This window comes from Portunus trituberculatus, chromosome 34 (genome assembly GCF_017591435.1).
Source record: "Portunus trituberculatus isolate SZX2019 chromosome 34, ASM1759143v1, whole genome shotgun sequence".
NCBI classification, from domain to species: Eukaryota; Metazoa; Arthropoda; class Malacostraca; order Decapoda; family Portunidae; genus Portunus; species Portunus trituberculatus.
In genome coordinates this window covers 4774317-4781816 of record NC_059288.1, presented here as the reverse complement: position 1 = coordinate 4781816, position 7500 = coordinate 4774317, and the positions used below count along the sequence as shown (strand labels likewise).

The following is a 7500-nucleotide window of genomic DNA, read 5'->3' as shown; positions in this document are numbered from 1 at the left end:
GTATGTTGCTTGTGCCTCTTCTATTTCATTCAACATTACTGTACTACACCTTCCTGACTTGTAACTGTACTATCTATTTATCTCTTTATATCAAATCTCATTCATTCTTGCTCTTTCACACAGTTTTCTCTTTATTATTCAAAAGACAATTTCCAACCTTTCTTTTCCCTACTTTCATCTACCTTCTTTATACACGAACAAAGAAAAACATAAGGAAAAAGATTTGGCACTTGTCATTTCCAATCTTTTTAGACACTCTCTCAGCTTGTCATAGGAAGGAGAAGAGACAGCAGCCAGTGAGTTTTAAGAGTGTATTATGAAACTTGCCCCATGAAATAGCTTATCACAGGAAAGAGGAGAGACAAGAGTACGCAGGGAGTTTAAGAGAATATTTTGAAACCACCTTCCTGACATAGTTGAACTCATAAGGAGGAGATACAGAAGCAGGCAGGGAGTTCCAGTTTACCAGTCACATCCCACCTTTACTTTCACTAACCCCACTCTGTCTCTCTCTCTCACCACAGACCACTTGCCTCTCAGATCTTATTTCAACTGCTTGAATCCTTAATTAACCTGTTTCTCACCTTTGCAGCTCAGTGACACATACCACAAGGGGACTCTGGTAACCTTTTCTTTGGCTAAAGATGCTGCATTGACCACTGGAGAAGCTTTGGGGTTATTTGGCAGGTGATTAGTCATGCACAACGGTAAAAGAAATGAGTATTTTTTGTGATTACCTATTTATTTATTCATTTATTCATTAGGTCTTGTGTTAGTGAAAGGCAAAGAATGGTGACAATTACAGTTTCCAAATATATACACTTACAACTTTGATTTCTATTACAGTACTAATTTTTTTTTAATGTAAGAGGGGAAAATTGGCCAAGGGCAACAGAAAATAAAATAAGAAAAAAGATCCACTTAGCTACCAGTCCCCTTACACGTCTGAGAGAGTTAGCCAAATGAAAGGGATAAATTTCTTGAAACCTCCCTCTTAAATGAAGTCAAGTCATAGGAAGATGGAGTTCCAGAGTCTACCAGAGAAAGGTATGAATGATTGAGAGTACAGGTTAACTCTTGCATTACTGAGATGGACAGAATAGAGGTGAGAGGATGAAGAAAGCCTTGTGCAGCAAGGCCACAGGAAGAGGGCAGGCATGCAGTTAGCAAGATCAGAAGAGCAGTAAGCATAAAAATAACAATAAAAGACAGCAAGAGATACAACATTCTGGAGGTGAGAAAGAGGCTGAAGATAGTCAGTCAGAGGAGGGGAGTTGATGAGATAAAAAGCTTTTGATTCCACCTTACCTAATAAAACTGTGTGAGTGGAACCCCCCATACATGTGAAAAATACTCCATACATGGGTGGATGAAGCCCCTGTAACAGAGTTAGCAGTTGGAGGGGTGAGAAAAACTGGCAGAGATGCCTCAGAATGCCTAACTTCATTGAAACTTTTAGCAAGAGATGAGATGTGAAGTTTCCAGTTTAGATTATGAGTAAAGGATAGACCAAGGGTATTTAGTGTAGAAGACAGGGACAGCTGAATGTAATTGAAGAAGAGGGGACAGTTGCTACTACTACAAGTCTGCTTAATGCTTAACACACACACACACACACACACACACACACACACACACACACACACACACACACACACACACACACACACATGCACAGTGCACACACAAACACAAACACACACACACATCCCCCCCCCACACAAACACACCTACACTTAATCTATATGAAAGCTTTAATGACTACTAATAGCTCATAAATGCAAAGATAGATGAGATTGAGGTGGTTTGAGTATTTCAGGAAAAATGAGTGTGTGAGGAGGAGGAGGAGGAGGAGGAGGAGGAGGAGGAGGAGGAGGATGCAGATAAAGCAAGAAGTGAAAGAAGATTCAAGGCTGCAGTGTGTGAAGATATGCTTGTAACGAAAGTGACTGAGTAAACCGAAAAATAAAAAAGAATTAGAGAAAGATGATGCACTGAGCAGACCCTTAATGAAAAGTAAATGAAAAAAAAAAAAAAAAAAAAAAAACATATATATATACTTCTTATTTGGTCTCCGGTTATGAAGTTCTATTTATTTTATTGCTCGATTTTTTTTTTAAAGTCAAAACAAATAGGAGAAACAGAAGGGTAAAGTTTATAATCATTTCACCATTCACAAACACAAATTCTTACTCTGGTGTTGAATGACCAAGTTATATTTCTCTTTCTACCTGATTAATTTTCTTCCCTTTTCAAGTGACAAGGCATAAATAAGCACAAATTTCTTATAATGACATCTGAAAAAAGCTAAAGGTACGTACAAACATACATACACACGAAAAATATATACAAACAAATTAAATACATCTCACAATATACAAAAATTATATCCCAATTGAAAAGAACTTACAAAAATGACATGACACAGACAAATCATTAAAGAAATATTTTAAATAGGTTAATCTCCCCATAATCACACATAATTTTCACTCCAACACTTGAAACATTCTTAAAAAAAAACACACACATCTGTACGGCACTTGGAGTTAAACCTTCCCAAGTGACATAATGCATCCCAAGTGACATAATGCAACTTTTTCAAACATAAATCAAATTTCTTTTCTCAAATAAACACATTCTGAACCACATTACATTGCTCGCTGCCCTCTCTCTTCCTCCCGAGGGGTTAGAACGCCCTTGCTGACTTGCCAGTGTTACCAAAGCCTCCTGGATATCCACATGCCCCTAGTCCTTACCCTGGGTCACTATTGCCCTGCTTGTCCTCTCGCAATATTTTTTTTATCCCTCAACCATACCACAGGGTTACCAAGGCTAGTCTAGTCCTCCCCTAGGGTCATCATAGTTCCTTCGTCAGTCCCAGGGTCATCACGCTCTTTGTTTCATTTCCTCGGTCCTCCTCAGGGTCACCACGGTCCCTCAGCCCTCCCCTCAGGTCACCCCGGGCCCAGAACACCCGAGAGCCACCCAGTACTCTCCAGTGTCTCAAAACTCAATCACTAATAAACATGTAACTCACTCATCAACCCTCGCCTCTCCGCACACCAAACCTCGTGTGTCCCTCCCACCGTAGCGGTAGGGAAGTGGCCTGGCGCCAGTAGGAGGAGCGGTGATGTGGAGTTACCTTAGTTAATGGGGCAACTGGAGCAGAGCGACATGCGTCCACACACCACTGAAGTTATGTCAACACTGAGGCACATCGTTGCCATTCCACACTGACCCACAGACGCAGTAATTCCCTAGACCAGTGCTCAAAAAATCCCTAAATTTGACAAAGTTCTTAGTTTACAAATATCGACACTGCTTACACTACTGAAAAATAAATAAATGAATAACATCAATATATCAAGGTGTAAATAAGGCAGCATACAGATTATCTTCAGTCTTCCTCGCTTCTCCACAGCACATCAAGGGACGCGATCAGCTGGCTGCAATCATGGGCCGCTACTGGCACTCCTACCTCACTGACAGCTAGGGGATTGGGGATCGGCACTGGGGAGAGGTGAGCGTTGAATTAAAAAGGTACACAGGTAAGCAAATATCATATACAGCCGATTGATTCTCTGTGCACACACACTATACAGATTAAGTGAATAGCAATTAAAGAATGCAAACAACACAAACTGCGTAAATAATGCAAACACAGGTACTTGAATGTCAAATAGCAACTGAACATTGTAACAACAGCATATGCGTGACTCTAGGTATAAAACATTCTCTCCTGCCTAGGTATAATATCGAACATAAGGAAGTGCATATGGAGGATCGAGCAGCTAGGGGAACGAAGAGAATACTGCATGCATATTATGGAAACCAATAAATAAGTAGCTTATATATAATGGAATACAGCAGCAGCAGCAGTCATATAGGGGTAGTAGTAGTGGTGGTGGTAGTAGTAGTAGTAGTAGTAGTAGTAGTAGTAGTAGTAGTAGTAGTAGTAGTAGTAGTAGTAACAAAATAAGTAGTAGCTATATAGTAGCATAAGTAGTAGTACGTATAGTAACAGCAGCAGCATGGGAAGGATCGAGGAACAACACACACAAATTAAGAGAATATCGAAAGATATACACTTGAGAGATTAGAACAGCAAGCAGGGAAGACAAAGAAAACTAGCTGTCAAATGGCTGATAAATAGCAGATGTGAACAAAACCAAATTGCATGCATGGAAAAACAAGGAAATGCCACAATAAAGGATATTACAAGGCAGTTGTTAACCTAAACTTTCCTTGGGGTTTCGACTAGGTTAGCAATGCGCATAGGATACATTACTTTTTTTTCTTTCAATTAAATATGATTTCCCCATTCACGCCCTTCGTTCTTTATATCTGGGGAAATTTCCCTATAGTTGATACCGCTACTTGGTGAAATCAGTGAACTACAAAGCTGCCAGATCGGCGAATAATAGCATTTTAACTAATAACATTTAAATGAACAACTATACAAACTCCAACATTATCGGTAATCTGTAGTCTCATGTATTTCTTGTTCACATGAAATAAATTATGAAGCTCACTAAATTTTTTCTCTCGTTTTCTTTAACCAATGAAAAGAGGAAACTCCCTGCACCTGGCAACACTGTTCGTGCTCTATCCAGCTGGGTGTGAGTTGGAACTTTTCAAACCCTTCTCCTCTGTTTTACTACACTCCTTTGCTTCTGTCCTCTATTGAATTACTATACGGCTATCAATATCTATGCTAAATGGGTTTATTTCGAGAAGTTTGGGCTGTTAGTAAATGAGTAAAATGTTATTGGTAAATAAGTATATATAGCTAGTAGTAGTAGTAGTAGTAGTAGTAGTAGTAGTAGTAGTAGTAGTAGTAGTAGTAGTAGTAGTAGTAGTAGTACATACTAGTACTTAGTGGTACTTAGTAGTAGTAGTAGTAGTAGTAGTAGTAGTAGTAGTAGTAGTAGTAGTAGTAGTAGTAGTAGTAGTAGTAGTAGTAGTAGTAGTAGTAGTAGTAGCAAGAGTAGTAGCAGTAGTAGTAGCAGTAATTGTGTTGATAATAGTAGCAGTGATCATAATATATTAGTAATGGTGGTAGTGGTGGTGGTGGTGACACACACACACACACACACACACACACACACACACACACACACACAAAGAAGGGACAAGCAAGCTGGAAATGAACGTACTGGAATAGACAATTAAAGCCTGCAGAAATGGCAGAGGTTATAAATGAATGTTTCCAGAAAGTCTTCACCAGGGAGGATGATTTTAATGATTGTGTGGAGACAAATATGAATACTGGTAACACTTTGGTATGTGAGCTACACAGTCAACGTGATATACCAGAGGCAAATTCTAATTTGGTATGTTATCTCCACGTTCCATTGATTCATAATTGCCTAAATCAAATGTTCTATACATATACATACGTACATTTATCAAAAATTTAGTTAATGAGGAAGGTAGTGATTACAATAGTAATAAACAAATCAATAATTATGAAACAAGGAGTCAGTGAAACGTCCTTAGAGGCAGAGGTAATACTTGCATTACGATTACTGTATTAAAACTAGCTACTGTACATTACAGAGACAATGAAAAGGTTCTCAGTGTGTCTTTCAAGTGAAACTGTAACACTTTTACATTGAAGTGGAAATGTTTGTAGTTACTTAATCTCCCGAAATGACACAATATGTATTAGAAAAGTATCGAGCTTTACTGGGCTTTTTATCATTGAGGACTTGTACTGCTGGACATATTGTCATAGGTGTTATGTACTAAGTAAACCGAAATAATGAAAACGAATTTAAATAAATAAATTAATTAATTAATTAATTAATTAATAACGATGATTGCGATGCGCGTGACGGAGATTAACAAAGCGAGTTTCCACAATAACGATGCGATTTCCCACGAGTTCCCACGATAATTATGCGCTTTTCCACGAGTTTCCACGATAACGATGCGCGTTTCCAAGATAAGGATGCGATTTTCCACAGTAACAATGTGACTTTTCGCGATTACGGTGCGAAATTAGTTTCTACAGTAACGATATGATTCCACGATAATGTGGCATTAGAAAGAGAAGTGACCGAAGCGACAATAATACATAACTTTAAGATGAAGTTGGATAATTTTGGTATAACAGAAACGGGACAACACGAGCATAGCTCCTCTCCCGTATGTTACAACTAGGTAAATACACACACACACACGCACACACACACACACACACACACACACACACACACACACACACACACACACACACACATGAACTTCAAGAGCTCCAAAATTAACACACTTAGGACACATACGCCACATTTCCCAAACCTTCACCACACATGCACACACATCTTGTAAATACTTAAAAATACCCCATGTATTACTCATGATGCTGTCAATTGTGGCATATCAGAAAATTAACGGGGCTACTACAGTAAATATTTTGATATTCTGATACCTTGTAAACATTACATAGAAAACCAAGCACTTAAAAGGGAAACTAAAGTAAACCTTGTTCTTTTACCAGTTGAATAGCTATCGCTGCCGCCTTCTTCTCTTACTCCATTTCTACTATTTTCTTAATCCTCTTCCTGTCTACACTGAAAATGACAATAGCAAAAACAACAACAATAATAACGGCAATGATAGAAGCAAGCAATGATAGGTCAGGCCCACCCCGGCTCCCACACATCAGCCCCCCCACCCATACACACACACACACACACACACACACACACACACACATTTGCCTACCAAATGCAACTTATCTATGCAATAAATATCCCAGAAGTGCTTGTTACACTTGGAAACAATGCTAATGACGATAGATAGTGGCTAGGAGACATGGGAGCAAGATGGTGTCGCTTTGATATCACACACACAAACACTTTTCACACCGTTACTTCATTGCCACCGGTCAAAAAGTTGACCCGTTTGTCCTTACAGAGATAATAAAAAAAAAAAACTTCACTACGTTCACCTATATCCGCTAGTGTGTAGTTTTGAGGTGATAAAACAAAGTGAAACCCCCCTCCCATCACTACCCCTCACGTCCCTGCTGCTTCAAACAGATTATCTGTCTTAACCTATTTCCATTATTCGGTGTCTGTATTATGTTTTTAGGGCTTCTATAAACTTTTCGTTGTATCGAAGCGTTTTTACGTGCCTCTGTTCGGTAAATTTGTGGCGTTTAGTGGTGGTTTCTGGCTGAGCTCTAGTTAACCGTCAAAATTTACCATTTACCATTTGGTGATTTTTTGTTTCAACCTATAACTGGGCCTTTATGGTATCAAAGAATCGCGTATGTCCTTTTAAGTATGAAATCAATCTACAGAGTCAAATATGTAGACTTTAAAATTATGTTTGGTTTTGTTAAACGTAACTTTTATATTTTTATCTCTTTTGTTTGTTTACGTTATGGGTTTACGCTCTGGCTCGTTCTTGAAAGCCTTAAAAGAAAGCTCAGACTATAAAGTGAGTTAAAATACTCACCAAGTGAAAAGTGCTGGACTTAACAAGAGTTTT

At 38.7% G+C, this 7500-nt stretch overlaps 1 protein-coding gene across 2 annotated transcripts in view; it reads right to left on the bottom strand.

Moving 5' to 3' along the window:
• LOC123512626 (solute carrier family 45 member 3-like) overlaps positions 1 to 3242 on the bottom strand; it is a 26781-nt gene extending 23539 nt beyond the window's left edge. Inside the window, exon 1 of one of the 2 annotated variants that reach the window (XM_045269067.1) lies at positions 3143 to 3242. The gene's annotated coding sequence lies outside the window, so the exon portion shown is untranslated. Of the gene's footprint in view, positions 1 to 3037; positions 3068 to 3142 lie in introns of those variants that run through there. The other variant, XM_045269068.1, reaches the window with a different exon arrangement.
• Positions 3243 to 7500: the final 4258 nt, after the last annotated feature.